Consider the following 23082-nt stretch of genomic DNA (forward strand, 5'->3'; position numbering starts at 1 on the left):
TGTTAATAATATATACTGATCATAATCCATTAGTTTTTCTCTTAAAATTAAAAATAAGAACAGACGGTTAGTGAATTGGAGCTTACTATTACAAGAGTATGATTTAATTATTACACACATAAAGGGGACGGATAATGTAATAAGATTGTTTGTCAAGATGCTAATCTGGGGAGATATGAATCTAATCACATACTTATAAAAAATTGAGTGTTTATTTTATTTTACTTATGTAATACTTCCATTAATTGTTAAAAATTTGTTCTTGTGGACGAAATTTTATTTTAGCAGGGGAGGTGTTACAGAGTTCTGTGTTGTGTGTTGGCCTATGTGTTGTGTGGTTTTATGTTATAAAGTGACAGTTTGCCTTAGAGAGGCAAGGTGAAGGTGGACTGCTGAGAGAGTGTGAGAGGAACTGAGCATGTGCAGAAAATTATCTAAAAATTTCTGGACTTGGATGATAAACCACCAATGGGTGGTGCTGTGGATGGAAGAAGGCCCAGAACATGAGTCATGGTCTGGAGGACAGTTTAGAATGTTGGGATTTCAAAAAGGATGAACATTCCGAAGGCAGCCAGAAGGATCCGGACCAAGCCAGTGGTTCCTCTCTCTGCAAGCAACACAAGACAACTTTGAATGTTGTGCTCTCTCTCTCAAAGATCTTTTGGCTTCAGTTTACCAAACAAACTGAATTTTGTTTATGATCTTTGCTTCAGTTAAGATCGAAGTTTTGTGTGTTTTGTGTTTGTTTTGTGTCTAAGTTTTCCTGTGGGCTGGTTGGAAATGTAACTTAGACTTTAATTACATATGTAATATTTAGGCTGGGGAATTTATTAGTTTTACACTGTTATAGGAATTTGCATAGTAACCAGTGGGGATTGTTATAAAAGGGGGGATTTTGAATTAAAGTTTGAAGGTGAATTTTTGTTAATAAAGTAATTGTTCATCTTTACCCCTGTGTGATATGTCTTCTTTGTGTTGCTGCTTTGATCTTGTAACACTATTCATGTTGAGAGAAAGTTTGTGATCTTGATGCCATGCCACTAGACATCAACCTTTTTCCTGTGTTGCATACACAACAGCAGCAATACAAATTAGCCCAGACGGTATTATATTTAAAATAATATTTTTAATTATTAATCAACAATTAAATAACACCTAATCTGATTTAACTAACTTATCTAAACTTAACTACATTTATATACAATTATCTAACAAACTTTAACTGTGCGGGAATATATTGGTGTGTTTGGAATATTCCCAGCCACTATAGGTCAAGTCTCAATTCATGAAAGATAGTTTCAAGTTCAAAGTTCAGAAATTCTGTAATGACGCATGGACTTGAGATTGTTGTGACACGCAGGCTTTAGATGAATGGTGAGATACGCAGGCTTTAGGTGGATGAAGTTAGCAGTTCCTGAAGTGGGTGAAAGAGACCTGAGGGTGGAGGCAGAATGTTGATCACTCATGACACCCTTCTTCCAGGTGCTTCAGAGAAATTTTCTTTTTAGTTGAGCAACTTCTTCTGCAGTTAGAACCTTTCTCATGGGTCAGTCAAGTAGAGTGCAATATTTCTTCTGCAACTTTAAAATCCTTTTCGTGGGTCATTCTAAGTGGTCTCTCATCCCTCTGTAAGCAAAAGAAGGCAATCTGACATTTTGTCTATAACCACACAATGAGGCCAAATGGGTTTCTCATTCCCACAAAGGAGGTTAAAGAGCTGTTTACTCTTGTGCTACTTCCTTAAAATGGCCTCTTGAGCAAAATGTGTACTGTCTTTTTTAAGAAGCTGGTCACATGGCCTCTGCCCCTGGCTTCTTCAGGGCTGCTCCCATCACTCTGCAAACGTATCAACTTTTTGGGACATGCTGTCTTCAAAACCTGCTGCTAGTTCACAGTCACTTTCAAAAACCTGTAGGCTTTTCCTAAATCTGTTATCTTAAAGGGACAGTCCCACTCAAATAAAATGGACTGAAAAAATGTGAGAACATCACACCTGTATTCCGTCACATTGCTATTTGATGCTCAGCTATTGACTGTGGTGATATCAGCAAATTTGAAGGTGGAGGTGGTACAATATTTAGCTATATGTTTATGGGCATAGAAGGAATATAATGAGGGATTGAGTACACATCCTTGAGGAGTGCCAGTATTGAGTACGAACAAAGAGGATATGTTATTAAACATCTTCACTGATTGTGGTCTGTTAGACAAGGATCCAGTCTCGAAGAGGGACACTCATGCCAAGATTTGTGAAAAGTTGTCTAACACAGGTTACCTTGGCACCCATATGTTCTAGGGCTGAGTGCAGGGAGGTGGATCTACTGTGGATTTGTTTGGGCAGTCATAAATTTGAAGTGGGTCAAGGCTGGCTGGCAGATTAGAGTTAATGTGAGTTAATGCACTTGGTGGATGTCAAAGCCACTGTTTTGTCATTACGGTCTTCTTCGGTACTGGTATAATGGTAGCCTTCTGAAGCAAATGGATTCTTGGCCTATTGTAAAGAGGGATATGTGTGAATATGCCTACCAGTTGATTCTGTGCTGGCTCTCAGGACACGTCCTGAAATTATTTTCACATGTTGACTGTAAAGATTATTACTTGCTTCAGTTTGGTGAGCCAGTTTTTAATCATTAGTATGGAGGTGGCTAACATAATGGAAGGATATTCATCCATTTGAAATTCACACTTAACTCCAAACTTGTTCCTTTAATTAGACTTGTGTAGTCAAAATTGCACGATTTTTACATTAAACCTCATAACCATTTTATTAATTAAATTTATATATGTTTTATTAATTTAAATTTAAACATACAGCATGGTAACAGGCCCTCTCAGCCTACAAGCCTGTGCCGCCCAATTATACAGAATCAGAATGAATGTTAAAGAGGGGCAGTAGTGTGTTGGGGGAGGGGGTGGGGGCACGGTGAAACCTTCATAAGCTCACAGCGGGAGAGCTGCTGTTACCATCATCTGCCCCTCTCCAGTGTAGGTGCCAAGAGCACTGCTTTTATGGCATCAAGCGTTATTAGTGGCCAGTGACATTTGATGCATGCAATTGACACCGGTGGGGGTGGGTCTGATGGTGAACAATGCCCCAACCATATGGGGGTGGCACAGCATCTCACTTGGGGGGGCAATGCCTGCGGATGCCCCACCCCCTTTTTGCTGACCCTGCACCCAATTGAATTACTACCCTGGTGTGTTTTTGGAGGGTGGGAGGAAACTAAAGCTCCTGAAGAAAACATGCAAAAATGGGGAGGATGTACAAACTCCTTCCAAACAGCATGGGTTTCGAACCCTAGTCCCGATCTCTGATGCTGTAACAGTGTGGCGCTGACCTCTACGCTAGCTGAGCCGCCTAATTAATTTGAATATATTCGAAGCAAATTCATTACTTTTGAAGGATTGTCAACTTTTATTCACTAACAGTCAAATAAAATAAAATATAGTGTAGTTGAATGGAAATTCCTATTGCCAAAATGCTGGAGGCGTTATGGACTAGTAAAAGGTAAAGGTAAATGTTCCATTATTGTCATGTAATCTTTGGCTTGGCTTCGCGGACGAAGATTTATGGAGGGGTAATGTCCACGTCAGCTGCAGCCTCGTCTGTGGCTGACAAGTCCGATGTGGGACAGGCAGACACGGTTGCAGTGGTTGCAAGGGAAAATTGGTTGGTTGGGGTTGGGTGTTAGGTTTTTCCTCATACTACATATAGAATGAAACATTTTTATGCTGATGTTAATCCATTATGTGAGAAATGTAAAGTTTTTGAAGCTTCCCTGATCCATAAGTTTTGGATGTGCCCAAATTTAGAGAGATTCTGAAAAGACATTTTCCAAACTTTATCAATGATTCTTAAGATTAATCTAGAACCTTGCCCATTAATTGCTTTGTTTGGTTTTTCTTGTGATTCAGATAAACTTATATCAGCATCTCATTTACCACATTGATAGCCAGATGAGCAATTTTATTAAAATGGAAAGGAGATTCATCCCCTACTCATGCACAGTGGTTTATATGACATAACGTCCAGTTGAAGTTTAGAGAAAATTAGATTAATATTAAAGATTTAAGGGCAGCCTGAGCTCAGTCACCTGGTACATTGTGACATCGTAATCAGTGCCCAGGGTACGTGCTGGAAGGGATGCTGGAGTCAGAGAGAAACCTCTGACGACGCCATTTCATCACATTTCTGCCACAGATAGTACGTTCCAATTTATGAAATTGTGGGGCCCATTCTCAGAATTATTTTTATAATTCAAGAATTAACAATGACTGTATGTTCCAGTGGTTCATTCCCTGTTCTCTGGGAGTTGATTTTTAAAATTAATTATATAAGGTAACCTTGATTTGAGGTAGGGGTTAGATTAGATTTAATTTTAGTTTTTTATGTTTTTTTTAAATTTTCTTATTTTATACGTCATTTCAACAAATGAATTTAATATTGTTCCATAGATCATTTCAAATAGTAGTTTTTGAGGTATTATTATCAGGTATTGATGTAGTTTTATCTATTTTTTTGGCATGTGCTTACTCATGTACAAATGAATTATTATGTAGTTTTCAATTCCTTATGCATACATATATGTTAAACTCAATTAAAAAAATTAAAAAGCAAAAGAATGTAACATACATGAAATTTGGCAGACAGAGAGTCACCACTTTGTCCAGTGCCCCTCGCAGAAACTACAGCACCTCGTGTTCCTAGGCGGTGTCCCCTCCAAGTACTGACCAGTCCTGTGCCTGCTTAGAAGAGAAGAGGAATGTCTCTTGTTATTGTAACATCAATAATTGGGATAATTAAGTAATATCTCAAGCTGTAGCATACGACATTGATTTTGGGTGATTTTAACCATTAGTCTTAAAGTAACATTAATCCTCGCAGTTAGTGTCACAACCCAATAAACTGTTGCTAAGTATAATAGATGACATTCATTATTATTAAATGAAAAACCAATCAGTCAGAGGAAGGAAAATAGTCAGTTATATCCTGAATTATTGATAAATTGCATCAAATTTGTAAGCACCTGAATTCATGCAGTTTTTGTAAACATTGCAATTTGTTTTATTCTCCACAGAATTTGGAAGGCCAACAAAAGGAAAGCTGGTAAAATAATGCCATCAGGAATTATTTAGTCACAAAACATTGAATTCACGAATCTAATTGTTAAAAATACAATAAAACCAGAAAGAAAGGCAGAGCTGCCACTGGTGTGGCCAAGGGGACGCGGGAAGAGCAGGGAATGTTGATACTGCCCTCCTCTGCAGGGTCCAACTGCTGTCCTAACACCGATGCCTCCATACAGGCTTTAAATCACCTGTTATAGGAGCTGATGGTGCTTGTGTTTAAAATCCTTCAACCGCATGGTCTGTGTTGGCAGTGGCCTCAAGAGGTTGAAGACTCTGGAGAGCAGCAGACCGGCACGGGGGCACCGGAAACAGGGAGAACTGCCCCTCATTGAGAAGAAGAAGCATAAGGAATGATCCGACAGGGAAGGTGGCCACGGCAGCAGACCAACGAGAGGCTCAGTGCTGAAGAACACAAAGGCTGCAGGTGGTGGGTGACTGGTCCATGAGAACCAGGATTCGAGAAGGTGCTGAAGGAAAGGAAGGTTCCTGAAGGGCCTAGGATGCTGATAGGATCTGGAGCTTGGGCTGCCAATGGATAGAATAGGAGTCTGTGAGGCTGCAGAGGCGCAGGAAAAGCTGGTGGTGAATCCATGATCACTTAATGACTTTGAAGGGACTCCCATTTGATTCTCTTTCTCTTACTGTAGATGAAAGGAAATTTTGTGTAATGTTATATTTTCCGTTTTATTTCATGACAATAAAAAGAATCTTGAATCTTGAAAGATAGAGAATTTGTGAGAAGAAGAGGTAAGGAAGGATTAAATCATTGTGGAGTAGATTTACAAGGTCAGCACATCATGGGCTGAAGGGCCCGCGAAGGATAGTCATCACTGAAGCTGTTAGGAACAAAGGTTCAGCAACAAAATGCAACAAGGGTCTCACAACCATGAATGTAAAGGACACACAATTTCCAGTTAAAATATGCAACCACTCTTCAATAGTTTTCCTTTAGGAAAAGTGGCTTAAGGCTCTTCAGGATCATGGGGATATGATATTTATCGTCTAAGGGCATGGTAATCATATCTAAGTTTCAGCTTAGTTTATTTGTCTCAAAATACCAAGTGAGAATGTTACTTCTGCAAACAGACTAACAGTTTATATCTAACATTCCTAGAGAGAAGGACGATCAATTGCCATCAAGCAAAGGCACTGTTATAGGGTTCATTTAGGAACTTGATGGTTGCAGGGAAGAAACGGTCTTACAGCATGTTGGTGCATGCTTTCTCTGTTTTAAATGAATGCCTTTCAATGCTGAAGTTGTGCCCTCTTGTCCTAGACAACCCTACCATGGGAAACAACCTTTCTGCATCTACTCTCTCCATGCCTTTCAACATTCAAAGCGTTTTGATAAGATCCCTCCTCATTCTCCTAAATTCCAATGGGTGGCCAAGAGCTGTCAAATGCTGCTCATATGATAACCCTTTAATTCTTAGAATCATATTTGCGACCCTCCTCTCAACCGTCGCCAACATCAGCCGATCCTTTCTTAAATGAAGAATCCAAAACTGCTCACAATACACCGTGAGGTCTCACTAGACCCTAATAAAGCCTAAACATCACATCCCTGCTCTTGTATTCTATTCCTCTTGAAATGAATGCCACCATTGCATTTGCTTCTTCACCACTGACTCAACCTGCAACTTTACCTCTTGGCTATCCTGCACAAGGACTCTCGGTCCCTTTGCATCTGAGTATTTTCAATTTTCTTCCCCTTCAAAAGGTTTGCCTGTTTTTTAACCAAAGTGCATGACCACATACATAGTGCCATTATATATTATTTGCCACTTCTCTGCCCATTCTCCTAATCTGTCTAAGTCCTCCTGCAGCCTCCATGTTTCCTCAACACTACCAATCTTTGTATTCCAAATCTCTGCTTCCTACCAATCATCCAATGTCAACCCACACTAGTATGCTTCCTGTTATTCCATGGGCTTTTATTTTGTTAAGTGGCTTCAAGTGTGGTACCTTGTTAAAGGCCTTCATAAAATCCAAATACACAGCATCCACTGTTTCTCTTTTATCTCTGCTCATTGTCACTTCTTCAAAGAATTCCAGTAGGTTTTTCAAGGAAGATTTCCCTTAAGGAAACCATGCAGCCTTGGGCCTATGTTGTCATGTGCCTCCAAGTACTCCATAACCTCATCTTTTAAAATTGACTCCAACATCTTCCCAACCACTGAAGTCTGGCTAACTGATTTATAATGTCCTTTACTGCTGCCTCTCTCCTTCTGGAATAATGGGGTGACATTTGCAATTTTCTAGTCCTCAGGGACTGTATCAGAATTTATTGAATCATGAAAAATTATTATTACTCCACAGTCTCTAACCACTATTTCTTACAGAACCAGAGGGTGCAATCCATCTGGTCCAGGAGACTTATCCACCTCTAAATCATTCAGCTTTCTAAGCATCTTCTTCCTTGAAATAGTAAATGCATTCACTTTCCTTCCCTGATACTAGAGTGGCCATTTCCAATTTTCCAAAAAGGAGGAGGTGCAGGGTTGGCATCAGAACAAGTCTAATGGGGGCATTAGGGTAACCATTGGAGGGGTGAGGGCACAAACTGACATTTGAAAACTCTCTCAGCGGTGGGGGTGGATGTGCCCATGAAGGACCCTCAACCCCACCCTTGGCATCAGCCCTGGCCTGAGGACATGGTCATGGGTATATATATTGACATTGTGTTTCAAATTTGTTTCTAATAAAATTTAAACTGTATTGCAAAAACATCAAATGCCCAGATGATCACCTTAGTTATTTTATTAAATAAAAATTCTAACACAAATCTTTCTTTGCCTTTATAAATGTAGCAAAAACCTGACTATTTCAATATAAATCAGTGATTTTCTGCTAGAGCCCTTTATCCTATTCAATGATTTATCATTCTGCATATTACATACAACACTTGCATTCATACAGTATACATAAAGAACTGAAAGAAATGAATATGGAACCTCTCTCACCCTTCTTCAATGCCCGCCACTACTCCACTCGATGTCGACGGGCTAACTGAGGCGCTACCGATCACACCAGATCTACGCGCCTGCGCTAAACGTTCCCTGTCTGTGGGCTCACCACGCACGTGCCAACCAGCCCCAGTAAACTAACCCACTGAACATGCACCGGCCAGCCCCAGTACTCTAATCCTGCCAGCACAAAACGTGGCCGCTCATGGCCTACAGACCCCGGGATGATGCATTTAACAAGGTAAGAGCCCCCTCCCTTTCCCTTTCTGTCCCTACACCCCCAAATGGAGGGAAAATTAAAGTCCGGTTCGAGTGGCACCAGACGGAAGACAAAGTAATCAAAAGCCAGATGTCTAGCCACCCTACCTAATACCCTTTGACATCTGGCAGACTGCTAATGTCTTCCACAGTGAACACTGATGCAAAATACTCATTTAGTTTCTCTATCATCTTCATGTCCCTATTAGATTTCTCCAGCATCATTTTCTGGTGTTCCTATATCTATTCTCACCTCTCTTTTAATATTTATATACTTGAAGTTTTTTGTATGCTCTTTGGTATTATTTCATCTTTTCCCTCCTTACGAGTTTTTGAGTTCCTTTCTGCAAGTGTTTAGAAACTTTCCAGTCCTCTATCTTCCCATTAAATTTTGCTTCCTTGTATGCCCTCTTTTTTGTATTTACCTTTGTTTTGACTTCCCTTGCCAATCACTGTTGTGACATTATACCATTTAAATATTTCCTCTTTTTTTTTGTCTGTATTTATCCTCCACCTTCCCCATTTCTTCCAGAAACTCCATCCATTGCTGCCAGTTACTTTCTCATGCGAATGTAATACCCTTCACTCCACTGAAATATCAAAACATTTGTCTCTAGTTTCTCCTTGTTAAATCTTAAATTGAACTCAATCATATTGTGATCACTGTCCCATAATGGTTCCTTTACCCTAAGCTCCCTAATCACCTCTGGTGTATTGTACAATGCCCAATCCAGTACAACAAATCCCCTGGTGGGCTGATCAACAAGCTACTCTAAAAAGACATCTCATGGATTTTATGCAAATTCTCCATCTTTAGATTCAGTCTCACCCTTGTTTTCCCAATCTACTTGCATGTTAAAATCCCCCATGATTACAATAAAATCGCCCTTCTGACATGCCTTTTCTATTTGCTGTTGTTCACATCCCCACTACTGTTTGGATGTCTGTATAGAACGACCAACAGTTTATTTTTACTCTTGCCATTTCTTAATTCAACCCGCAATGATTCAATATCTTCTGATCCTATGTCACCTCTTTTTAATAATTTAATGTTGATCCTTACCAACAGAGCCACGCCACCTCCTCTGCTTATCAGCCAATCCTTTCGATACACTGTGCATCCTTGCACATTCAGCTCCCAATGACATCCATTCTTTAGCCACGACTCCGTGATGGCCATATCATACCTGCCAATCTGTAGCTGTACTACAAGGTCATTGTGGTCCACCACCGGCCTACTGCTGGGGGCAACCTCTGGACCTGCAGGAGTATAAGGGGACAGGACAACACCTGGCCTGCTGCCAATCAGTCGGCCTGAATGGATCAAGCCCCACCCAGTCGGGTGTCAATCACCCTCCAGGATATAAGCCTGCGCCGGCCTCCCGACGCCTCACATTGAGTTGCTGCAGCCACAGCTAGTCTGGCTCTCTGGAAGTCTTTGTGGATTAAAGCCTGTTGTACAGTCTTTACTTTGTGTGTGTCTGATTCTGTCTAACAACGCACCACAATCATGCACTTTATTTCTTATGCTACATGCATTTAAATACATAGCCTTTAGCCCTGTATTTGCTAGTTTTACCTCTGTGTCCCTGTTGCATTTCAACTCATCCCACTATTTGCAATTTTCCCTATCTGCCTGTCTTGCCAGTTCTCTCTATTTGTGCGCCAAGCACCTCTTCCTCTGCCTCTTCATTTTGGCTCCCACCCCTTGCGAATCTAGTTTAAACCTGCTCCCTTCCCCCTTCCCACAACAGCATTAGCAAATGTCCCTGGCACGATAATGGCTCCCCTCAAGTTCAGGTGCAACTCATCCCACTTGTACATGTCACATCTTCCTCAGAAGTGGTCCCAATGACCCAAGAACTTGAAACCATGCCCCCTACATCTTCTCGTCAGCCACACATTTGGTCTACACTGTCTTCCTGTTGTGAAATTCCCGAGCTCATGGCACCAGGAGTAATCCAGAGATTACCACCGTGGGGGTCCTGCTCTTCAGCCTGTTTCTTAACTCCCTTAACCTACTTTACAGGGCCTCTACCTCTCCTCTGCCTTTGTCATTGGTACCAATATGTAACACAACCTCTGATTGTTCACCCTCCCACTCAACGATATTCTGCACCCGTTCTCCCTGGACCTGAACACCGGGGAGTTAACACACTATACTGGAGTCTCTTTTGCAGCCGCAGAATCTCCTACCTGTTCCCCTGACTGTCAAGTCCCCCATGACTATAGCACTACCTGACTTCATTTTACCCTTTTGAAGCTCGGAGCCGACTACAGTGCTATTAGTCTGGTTGCTACCTGGCCCAGATAGATCACCACCCATCCCCCCCTCCCCAGCAGTATCAAAAGGGTATACTTGTTGCTGAGGGTAATGGTCACAGGGGTATCCTGCACTTTCTGCCTATTCCATTTCCTTCTCCTGACTGCCATCCAGCGACCTTCCTCCTGCCTCCTAGGTGTGAATGTGTCCCTGTACTCCTGTCCAACACCCCCTCAACCTCCCAAATGATTGGGAGTTCATCCAATTCCAGCTCCAACTCCCTGATATCGACTGTAAGGAGCAGCAGTTGGATGCACTTCTTGCCAATGAAGTAGTCAGGGATACTGTTGGCTTCCCTACCTGTCGGTGCCCTAGCTGCCATTCCCACTGTCCATTAAAGAGGAAAAAATTAGAAAAACCTGTCATTGTCTTGCCACAACTCTTGCACTCTCAGCTTAGCCTCTGCCCACTGAAGCCTCTCGAACCAAGCCTCACAGTCTCATTCCTACATTGAGCCACTCACAATTGGCCACTCCACAATGGCTACTTTGCTTGACCATGCTTACATTTTATTGACTACAGCTAATTGCCGAATAGAGCGGCTTCCTCTCCCGCTGCTTTTTAACTGCTCTTCCTCTCTTTCACAGTCCTGTTCCCACGGTGCCTGACGAGATCCCTCCCTTTCAAAATGTTTTAAATATCTTTCAACAAAATGTTCAAGTTCTAACATAATGGGAATTTTGGCTAAAAACATATCGAATGTAGCTGCCTGATCCTATTTCTTGTGCACTTTAGGACACCCCTAAATGCAGGCATTTAGAATGATTGTCTTAAGATAAAGGGACACTTCTCAGAGGTTTGTGAATCTGAAATGTCCTGCTCCTGAGTGTTGTGACTACTAATTAACTGTGTTTTCAAGTCTCCATTAGAATTGAGGGATGTAGGAGAATCTAAAGCTGAGGGGAGCAAGCAAGGTCATAATAAATGGCAGATCATACTCAAACAACCTTGTGGCCATGCACTGATCCTACTTCTTCAGAGAGGACTCTGTAATAAAAGAGTTGTCCAATAGTAACAACAGATCTACGTTAGCCAAAGTGCATCATAAACATGACTAAGGCTGCACAAATTTACAAATGACTTTTGGAAGACCCTCTTAATATTATATGATGGCCCTTAATTCCAGCTTGTCATTATTCAAAATATGTTTCTGAAAAGGATTTTACTATGATTTTTGACGTAAAAGTTAATTGGATTGTCACGTTGCAGTGTTATTTATGCAAAATATCACTTTTTAACTTTCATTGACATGTCTCCATTTTACTGTAAGTAATAATAATTTTACATTCATCCATTAATTGTCTTTTTCAGAACCAACACAATGAAGAAAATAATTTCATGTAATGTCACGAACTAACAACCCTCTCAGTTTTGTTAGGGACTAAAGAAATATGAGATAAATATGAGATTGTTTGTTAGCACCAACAAAGGAACAGCAATGGCAAAAATTCACCAAACAATAGTAACTTCAAAGTAATAGTTTTTATTAAACTATAATAACATGACAATACTGACTTATCTCTAACTTAAACTCTAAATTTAAACCCTGACTATGCATAAATGCAAATATGTGTGTGTGTTAAAGTCCCAAACTCTAAAAAATCTTCAGCATCATTTTAGTCTTGCTTGAAGGAGTTCCGGAGTCTGTTTACTTCTCTTGAATGAAGACTTTTGGAATTTGTGTTCCAAATGTCTTAAAGAGACAGTTAAAAGTGGGCTTATTTATTTCAAAGCCTCTTATTCTGTATTCCCCTGTTTCATGAGTAACATAGGCAGCTTTGTCCCCCCTCTGCAGGAAATATTGCTGCTGATCAGACCTGCATCTTAACAGGGCGGCAAGTTTCCTTAAACTGACTTCTTTATCTCATATTTCAGTAATATATTTCTGGCAAATCTTTCATGTCTCATGGTATGTTGCACATTTTCTGGCTTTGAAGTTCATAATGTCTTTTCACACTGATGTGCCAAAAACATCTCTGTCCACTTACTCATAGAATCAATGCAATTAACTTTGTTTGATTGTTCACTCCTGGTTCCAGGCTGTCTGGAATTTACTAACAAAATGTTTCTTGTATACTCAATCAAACAATCCTTCGTCCAACTTATCTCAAGAACTATCATAAAAATCTTTCATCTCTTCTACTGCAACCAGCAGCCACTCTGTCTTTCAAATTGGCTTCTGTGGTCAATGGTTTTTCATGCAAATGCATTTGATGATGCTGAAGCCAGCTACCAGCTCCTAAGAACCATGTGTGTTTAAAATGTTAATGTGTCGTCTTTGTTTCCCTTACCACCCAAAACTAACTGATTAAACTATATCTAGATAAAATATATTTCAACATTTAACTAAGTATTAACACATGTATCATCAAAAAGGTTGTGACACATTCAGTGGTACTGTATTCAAAGTAAAACACTACATTTATTATGGCAGATAACCAAACAGAATTTTATAAAATGACTACCCTTTATTAAAAGCAAAATTACTTCTCAAATCTGGCTAGGGATAAAATTTCATGAAGAACTATCCATCAACATTTGGTTGATCTTTACAAGTTCAAGTTTTGCCTCTAGATTTGAATCATCTGGTATTAGAGAGGACCAGTGTGCCAGTATCATAAGATGGATATTGTGCATGTTCGTTAGGTTTTATCAACTGGCCACCTGAGAGTCTCAGAGAGAGGCTTAGAACTTTTTTTAATGGCTGGTTCCCATTAGAATGCATATTCAATTTTTTTTAATTGTTACATTAAATTTAAAAATATTTTGTAATTGCTATACTAATCCACTCAATTATCCTGCCTCATGGGGTGTTTTATCATATCCATCAGACAAATCTGTGATTCCAGGAAATGGGATGAGTCTGCAGACTGCAGGCTCATGTATCACCCTAATAGCAGCCTCATCAGGGTCACAAGGCTGCCATTGAAATTTTAAAGTTATTAATATGTGTCTCTGGTTCATAAATGACTGGAGGTAAAATGCCAACATTAAACACTTTTATGATCAGAAACACCAAAGACATATCCTCAAATGTTAATCTCATTTCTACAATGCTTTATATTCCAATTCTAATTTTATCTGTGCTGATTTCATTACATTGCAGATGTAAGGTCAGTTATGGATCAAAATTAAATTAGATTTTCAATGCAAAAGGTTTTGTTCCACCTGTTTTGGGGAGTAAGTGGCACAATTCTGTTCCATTACACTCTCAGGAAGTCATGAACTCAGGCGCTCTCAGGCACCATGCACAACCATTGCCCCTTTCTTCATTACCTTGAGCCAATACAAACAAGTCTGGTATTTTATTGCTCATCCTGTCCTTTCCTGATGGCTATATTTTGAGCCATTCCAATCTATTTACAAACATACACCCAGCAACAGGACAATAAACGCCCCTGGTTCATCTCGCTTGTCCCACATAATTGCAATACCTCCTGTGTCACAATGTCTCCTTTCAATTCACACATCTTTCTTTTTCAATCTTTTTATTAACATTTCATAATATACACAGCATGAGGAGATAAGAAATTACATAATTAAAATGGTCTGTCCAAGTCTACATGGCATAAGTATCAAATATAAACTCCAAAGAGTGAAAAAGTGACGTATTAGAAATAATTCTCCTAACAAGGATAAAGAAATATTTATATTATATATAAAAGACCCAACTAATCTACTAAAATTATATATGCAATAAAATAAAATTAAAAAAAAACAACTGAGCAGCCTATCCTGAGGATCTGTTGAATAGTTTAAGCATAGCTCCAGTCCACACCTACAGATCAAAAACAGCAAGAATTATATTACGTCTGGAAAGGAAGGGTTAATTTATAGAATAATGCCAGTTACATCCCATGAAAATATATTTCTTCCATATTTCTAAAATATGACTTTATAGACTTGGACACAGCCAAGAAAGACTCAGCCACCATGTTGAAAGTCGTTAATGACTGTTTTATTCAAATTCAGTGCACGCCCTTTTAAGGGCAGCATGAGCTCAGTCACCGCGTGCATGGTGACATCACAATTACTGCCCCAGGCACGTGCTGGGCAGGAGACTTGAGGCAGGGAGAAACCCTGATGGCGCCATCTACCCAAGACTGCCCTGCCACGTAGCGTTACACACGGGGCCAGTTCGCCATGAGAGAGAGCGCTGCTACACAACCACTCCAGAACTGGCTACGCATCCTGCCCCTTGGACGGGCAGCCCTGGCGTTTGGGCATGGCCATTTGCATCGGCCGTGATAGGTCCAAGTGCGCTGCCTTCAAACGGTCCACGATGAAAAATTTGTCTTTACCCCCATGTCCAAAGTGAAAGTCCTGCCGGACCGCTGGAGGACCTTGTATGGACCTTCATACGGGCATTGCAAAGGTGTCGTATGTGGGCCATGCCGAATAAACATAAATTCCACCGAGTCCAGCTCTTTGGGACGATGTGTAGGGGCTGGATGCCATGATGCAAGGGAGGCGGGGGGGGGGGGGGGGGGGGGAATAGCGAGGATAGTTTCTTATGGAGATCTGCCAAAAGGTCCGCGTGCTTGGACGTGACATTGGGTTCTGGGCCAAAGAACTCGCCGGGCAGCAAGAGCAGCGCGCCATAGATCAATTTCGCAGAAGACACCTGTAGGTCCTCCTTGGGTGCAGTTCCGATGCCGAGGAGGACCCAGGGCAGTTCGTCTGCCCAGCCTGGGCCAGTGAGGCAAGCCATGAGGGCGGATTTCATATGACGATGAAACCTCTCCACCAAACCATTTGCTTGCGGGTGGTAGGCTATGGTGTGGTGGAGTTTAACCCCTAGGAGGTTTGCCAGCTGAGACCAGAGCACGGAGGTGAACTGGGTGCTCCCTTTACTAGTTATGTGTGCCGGGACTCCGAATCTAGCAATCCAATGGCTGACTAGGTTCCTGACGCACATCTCTGCGGAAGACTCTTTGATGAGAATGGCCTCCGGCCATCTCATTGTCCGATCGATTATGTGAGAAGATAGCGGGCTTTTCTGGACACCAGCAGGGGGCCTACGACATCGACATGGATGTGCTGAAATCTCCACACTGCCAGGTCGAATTGCTGGATTGGGGCCTATGTATGCCAGTGAACCTTGGAGGCCTGGCACCTGGTGCAGTTCCTCGCCATCTTGGCCACCTCCTTTTTGAGCCCGTGCCACACAAACTGCTCTGCCACCATTCGTACCGAAGTCTTCACTGAGGGGTGGGCTAGGTCGAGGACTAAGCTGAAAACCCTCGACTTCCACTGCGGTGGGACTACCAGGTGCGGCGAGCCGGTGGAGACATTGCAGAGCAGCGCGTCCGGGCTGTTGGGCAACTGAGTGTCCTAGAGTTTAAGGCAAGAGATGGTGGTCTGGAGAGCCTGCGTCTCTATGTCCAGCTTCTTGGCCTGTGCCAACTGTGTGTAGTCAAGGCCAGGGGCGAGAGTGTTGATCGCCAGACGAGAGAGTGCATCCGCCACGACATTGTCTTTGGCTGCTTTGTGCCAGACGTCAGTGGTGAACTCTGACACATAGGAGAGGTGGCATTGTTGGTGAGCCGACCATGGATCTTTGGCCATTGCAAGTGACTGTGTGAGGGGCTTGTGGTCTGTGAACAACGTGAAGGGCCTGCTCTCCAGAGAGTATTGAAAGTGGGGGATGGCTAGGTACAGCGCTAGGAGCTCCCAGTCAAAAGCGCTGTACTTGAGCTCCAGCGGGCGCAGCTGTTTGCTAAAGAAGACCAGTGGGTGCCACTGTCATGTTGAGCCACTCCTCGAGTACGTCCCCTACTGCCGTGGCTGAGGCGTCCACCAAGAATGCAGTTGGTGCCTCCGGGAGTGGGTGCATCAATAGAGTTGCATTGGCGAGGGCCTCCTTTGTTGCAGTGAAAGCGTCTCTGCCTCCTCCGACCAGGTCAGGATTATCTCATTAGTGGCGATCAACGCAAACAGTGGTTGCATGGTGCGGGCAGCACCGGGGATGAACCAATTATAAAAATTCACCATCCCAACGAACTCCTGCAGGCCCTTGAGGGTGGTTGGTTTGGGGAACTGCTGGACGGCCGCGACCTTCTCTGGCACCAGGACAGCACCTGCTGTCGAGATGGTGCGCCACAGGAACTGCAGCGTCTGCTTAGCGAACTGGCACTTGGTCACATTGACCATGAGGCCGAACTCCACCAGTCGGGCAAACAGGGTACGCAGATGGGCCTTGTGTTCTTCACGGTTGCGGCTGGCGATAAGGATATTGTCCAGGTAGATAAACACAGTCCAAGTCCCTACCCACTGCATCCATGAGGTGCTGAAAAGTCTGGGCCACGTTCTTGAGGCCAAAAGGCATACACAGGAATTCAAAGAGGCCAAAGGAGGTGATGATTGCCGTCTTGCCGATATCCTCGGGGTGGACCAGGATCTGATGCTGCCCCCACACCAGATTGACCTTGGAGAAGACTTTCGTGCTGTGGAGATTGGCTGAGAAGTCTTGAATGTGTGGCACCGGGTACTTGTCCAGTGTGGTCGCATCGTTCAAATGCCGGTAATTACTGTAGGGTCTCCAGTCCCTGGAGGATTTGGGAACCGTGTGGAGAGGGGATGCCCAGGCGCTGTCCAAGTGACGGACCATCCCCAACTCCTGCAGCTGGGAAAACTCCTCCTTTGCCAGCTGTAGCTTCTCAGGCGAAAGTCGTCTGGGCTTGGCATGCAGCAGAGAGCCCTGCATGGAGACATGGTGGTATACCCTGTGCTGGGATAACGTGCCACTGAATCATGGTTGTAGGATGGTGGGGAACTCCTGGAGTATGCTCAATCCCTGGAAGTAGCGATGGCGGAGATCTCTGGCCTGCAGGCATTCATGGCATCCAGGCGCACCAAATGGAGGTGTGAGTGTTGGCCAGCCTCTTGCCCTTCAGGTCGACTAACAGTCCATGTGCCCTCAGGAAGTCGGCCCCCAACAACACAGTACCCACTGAGGCTAACACGAACTACCAGCGGAATTTCTCTTTCCCAATCTGGATCTGTGCTCTGCAGGTACCAAAGGTCTTGATGGCAGAACCATTGGCTGCCTGCAGGGTGGGACCACGAGATCTGGTGCATTTCTTGAGGGCAGTGGGGGCAGGATGTTCAGCTCCGCTCCTTTGTCCACCAGGAAACGCCAGCCAGTGGACTTGTCAGTAACGTGAAGGAGGCTTTTCATGTGGCCAGCTGCTGCAGCCATCAACGGCAGGTGGCTGAGTAGTTTCCCTGGTAGTCACACAGTTGTCGGCACTTACGAACTTGCACTCCCCAGCGCTGATGGTAAAAGCACCAGGTGGAATGGTGCTCCTCTGGCTTGTGCTTGGGGGAGTGTTGCAGCTGACTGGCTCTTGGTCGCACAACCTGACTGAGGACTGCTTCATTCTCTCTCTTGGTGTGCTAGAGGGTGTCTGCTTGGGCTGCGACTCAGCATAGATCCATGAAGTCCTCAACCACTAGGAGTAGTTGGATGTCCTCGGGCATCTGCTGAAGGAAGATCTGATGGAAGAGGAAACAAGGTTTGTGATCCTCCGCCAGCTCCAGCATCTCATCCATTAGGGCTGATGGTCCCCAAGCCCATCGAGGTGTCAGAGCCTGGAGGCACACTGCTGAGGGGAGAGCCTAAAAGTGCCAAGGAGCAGGTTCCTGAGGCCAGTGGGTTGTGTATCAGATCGCCCACTCTGGCTGCTGTTTCTTCATCCAACACGCTCGGAAAGTGGTAGAACATTGTGGCATCTGCTGAAATGTTCCTCAGTTGAAATTGTGCCTCCGCCTGCCCAAACCACGTACGCGGGCGATGGGTCCAGAAGGGGGTAAGTTTGATGGCAACGGCATTAATCTCTGCTGGATCCATGTTCTTGAGACTGGAGAGGCATCTGGGCTCAATGGAGTCACCAATGTGAGCTGGACACAGCCAAGAAAGACTCAGCCACCACGTTGAAAGTTGTTAATGAGTGTTTTATTGAAATTCAGCATGCACTCCTTTAAGGACAGTGTGAGCTCAGTCACCGGGTGTGTGGTTACGTCATAATTGTTGCCCTAGGCGCGCGCTGGGCAGGAGACTTGAGGCAAGGAGAAACCCTGACAGCACCATCTACCAAGGCTGCCCCGCTATGTGGCGTTACACACAGGGCCGGTTTGCCATGAGAGAGAGAGCGCCGCCACGACTTCTGATTTTTTCTATATTTAAGAAAGATATAACTTGAGAAAACCATTGAAATAATATGGAAGAATCAGAGTTTTTCCATATAAGTAAAATTGCTAGCTGTTAGTGTAGGAAAAGTTATAACTCGATAATCAGAAGCAGGTAAACAACCTACATCTCTAATTCCAAAAAGAGTAGTTAAGGAGTTAGGTTGTAATTGAATAACCAGAATCATTGATAGAGTTTTAAAAATAACTTTCCAAATTTTTGTCCAACACTTGTGTGGTGGATTGTATCATATTTTCTATTGTATATAGATATGTTTTTGCAGATGTTAGATTGAGGGGGTAGTGGAGGTCACTAAACAAACATAAAAACTTTACAAAACAAATCTAATTTAAAATGCAAGAGCTTTGATGAAAGTGAGTCCTGCAGGCACCAAGAGCCTTTGCAAAGCCAATACAACAAGGAAACAGCTTTGCTAAAGAATTTCAAAGGCAGGTGTAAATGGATTATTGTTTGGTAAGAAACAGATGAACGGACTCAAGCTTGGTTCCAGTGCCACAATCTGTCTGGTTGCAGTTTGCTGTTCTAAGAATGTCATGTGATTTTACAAGCAGAGAAGCAGAGAGAGAGAGAGAGAGAGAGAGAGAGAGAGAGAGAGAGAGAGAGAAATCCATTTTCTGCAGTGGTTTTTGGAAGCTGCAGCATGGCAAGCTGGCAGCTTGTTGAAACCCCATTTGAAGATAGTTTGTGAGTTCTGAGTTCAGCTTGTTGAAAACACTTATGCTCCATACAAGATGAAATGGCCAGTTAGAGAGTTTCACCTGAAATAAGGGAAACAAAAAGAACTCTATGGTGACCTGCAGAAGAAGAGATTATCATTTGGAAAAACCCTGATGGGGCAAGTTTCTTTGGCAAGACACTGAAGTGTCTGATTGGAGGGGATCAGTTTGTTGTGTCCAACAAGCAACAAATCTCTCTCTGAAACCAGCAAAAACTTTTCTGAGTGATAACCAAATACTTTTAAGCACCAGATCATGGTGAAAATTCATAAATGTTAAATTCTGTGCATAGTATAAGAAGGGCCTAGTACCGGTGAACTTGGAGGAGTGAGAAATGAGATTGGACTGTGAATCAAAGAACTTTTCTGAACTTATACACACATTATATACTTGTGTGCTTAGAATTAGAAGAGGGTTAAGTTATGTTGTTAATAGTTATAAGTTAAAGTTTGATCCTGCTTTTATGTTTAAAGATAATTAAAAGTAACTTTTGTTTAAGTAACCATTTGTCTTAGTGAATTTCTATTGCTGCTAGGTTTTGGGGTCCTCTGGGCCAGTAACATTAATAGTGTAGGAAAAGCTATAATTCAATATGCAAAAGCAGGTAAACAACCTACATCTGTAATTCCAAAAAGAACAGTTAAGGGGTTAGGTTGTAATTGAATAACCAGAATCATTGATAGAATTTTTAAAATATTTTCCACATTTTTTCTAACACGTGACATGACCAAAACATATGAGACAATGAAGCCACCTCAGAATTGCATCTTTCACAAGTAGAGCTCTATGAGGAAAGCTGGAATCTAGTTTACCTTGAGGCATAGAAACTCTATGAACTATTTTAAACTGTATTAAAGAATGACATGCACAAGGTGAAGAAGTACTAAATAGTCCAGTAATTCTTCCCCATGTTTCAGGAAATAATGTTAGTTCAAGTTCCAATTCCCATACTTGTTGAATCTTATCCATGGGAACTGATCTCAAATTTAATATAAGAGTATAAATAGTTCCAATTATACCCTTTTGAAAGGAGTTTAATCGGAACAAAGTGTCAAGTAAATTTGGTTGTCGTAATGTTAGATAATTAGACATTACCATATTCAGGAAATTTCTTATCTGTCGATATCTTTAAAAAATGCACATATGGTAAATTATATTTGGTTTAAAGTTGTTCAAAGGACTTCCAACCACCATCAGCGAACAAATCTACAAAAGAGATAATTCCTTTAATCTTCCCAGTAAGGAAGGTTTGGTCAAGAACAGATGATTCAAAAAATAATTAGAATATATAATATTAGACAAGGCAAAATGTTTAGTCCAATAAACCTTTGAAATTGAAACCAAATATGTAATGAATATTTAACAATTGGATTGGAAACATATTTACTGATCATAGATAGTCTAAAAGGTAATGCTGGTCCTCATTAGCAAAACAAAAGTTTGCAGCCATAAAATTCATAGGGCTCCACTAATTATGGATAACTAAGTCTATTGCATGATGAATACTCGACATTTACACACTCATCAGGGGAAAAAAAAACACCACAAAAATGAAGAGATGAAAGTAGAGGCATGGTCTTCTACTGTAGCCCCAAGATCAAGATTTTGAAGAATAACTGTTACCAAAAGAATGATGGGATACATTACAAAATGATACAGAGTATTACAATCATTTACAATATGGTGATTGGATATGTCATGGAATCCAGGTTAGGTCTCCTCACTATCTGGGAGATAGTTCAGCTTCAAAGCAGGTGAAGGATGGGACCATTAGATTAATTCTCAAAATCAAGTCCAGGATCATCAAGATTAGTCCCAATGACTCTGGGTGGACATGCTTGAGAATTTTCCAAGTGCTTTGCTCCTTCCCCCTTCAAAATGGGCTGGGTGTAAATTTATTATTAATTCTCATTGAGGATTAATGTGGGCACTAAAATAACAAAGATATGGAGAACTCTTGAATAGTGCTTGAAATCATGAAACTTTTATGGTGAGATATTGTATCAAAATAAATGTGTCCAACTCCTTCCTACTCAAAGACGGAGGTGTTAAAGGAAAGCATTTTGTTGAAGAGAATACAGCCATTTGGCAAAATGTAAGCATCCTGACCAAGCAAAACAATATTTTCACAGGATGCTGTTTGTACTGTCATACTTTGAAAACTATCCGATAATGCAGAATTCTATTGGCATGTCATGAAAAACACATCAAATCTTTATACTGTAGTGGTGCACTTCACACAAAACAGTACAGTACTTGCCATTCAGCCCATGATGTTGTGCCAACCTATAGAAACCTACTCAACAAACGGAACCTTCCCTATCTCATACCCATAACCCTTTATTTTTCTGACATCCATCCGTATGCCTAAGAGACTTGTAAAAGTCCCTGTTGTACCAACTGCCAACACCATCCTTGGCAATGCATTTCAGGCAGTCACTACTCTCTGGGTAAAAAGTAAATTTAAATCTCCCCTAAACATTCATCCCTCTAACTTATTACATATGACCTATGTTGTTTGGTAACCTCACCCCAGACAAAAAGATGCTGGCTGTCTACACGATTTATGCCTCTCATAATTTTGTAGACCTCCATTAAGACACCTTTTATCCTTCTTTGCTCAAAAGAGAAAAGTCCCAGCTCTGCCTCATCAGAAACGTTCTCCATTCCAGGAAATATCCTGATAAATCTCCTCTTTACCCTCTCTAAAGTTTTCACATCCTTTCTGTAATGAGGTGATCAGAACGGAACATGATATTCCAAGTGTGATCAAACCAGAGCTTGAAAAAGCTGAAATATTACCATATGGCTCTTGACTCGTGTAGAACTCATCGAAAGAATCAAAGACTTGTTGATCCAAACCAAGGCTTTTATTAGCAAAAGACAGGAGCTCTTCACAGGTGGCCAACCAGTCCGGAATGATCCGACCTGGCTAGGGACACAACCCTTTAAGGCCCAGACAGTAGGTGTGGCTTAGCTCTCAGCCAATCGCTGAAAGCACAGTCTAGATACTGTAACTATATACACTATATACATTGGTGATAGATCTGTACTATCACAACTCGATCCCCTGAATATTGAAGTCCATCATATCATAAACCTTCTTAACTATCCTGCCAAACTACGTGGCATCCTTGAATGATCTATAGATTTGGACCCCACAGTTCCTCTGATCTTCTACAGTGTAAAGAATTCTCTCATTTATCATGTACTCTGCCTTCAGGTTTCACATCTAAAATACATATTTTCACACTTTTGCACCCAACTCTCATCCTGTTTATAACTTGTTGCAACCTATGGCAACTTCTACACTATTCCCAAAACCTCTAAGTCATCTGCAAACTTACTAGCCCATCAATCTACTTCACAGGTAGGCAAACATTTTTTGGTTGTGGCCCATATAGAGAAAAATACAAAGAGTCGCAAGCTGAACAATATTAAACCCGGCAGTTGTCAACCAGTTACACTGCAAGAAAA

General features: G+C 42.1%; 1 long non-coding RNA gene across 1 annotated transcript in view; it reads right to left on the reverse strand.

Annotated features, from left to right (window-relative positions):
* Nucleotides 1-1158: 1158 nt before the first annotated feature.
* The window catches only part of LOC138749763 (uncharacterized), a 60817-nt gene continuing 38893 nt past the window's right edge, over nucleotides 1159-23082 (reverse strand). The window contains exons 2-3 of the long non-coding RNA XR_011348856.1: nucleotides 4634-4746; nucleotides 1159-1626 (exon numbers count right to left, since the gene is read on the reverse strand). This is a non-coding gene — a long non-coding RNA (uncharacterized lncRNA). The remainder of the gene's footprint in view (nucleotides 1627-4633; nucleotides 4747-23082) is intronic.

This window comes from Narcine bancroftii, chromosome 1, assembly GCF_036971445.1.
Source record: "Narcine bancroftii isolate sNarBan1 chromosome 1, sNarBan1.hap1, whole genome shotgun sequence".
NCBI classification, from domain to species: domain Eukaryota; kingdom Metazoa; phylum Chordata; class Chondrichthyes; order Torpediniformes; family Narcinidae; genus Narcine; species Narcine bancroftii.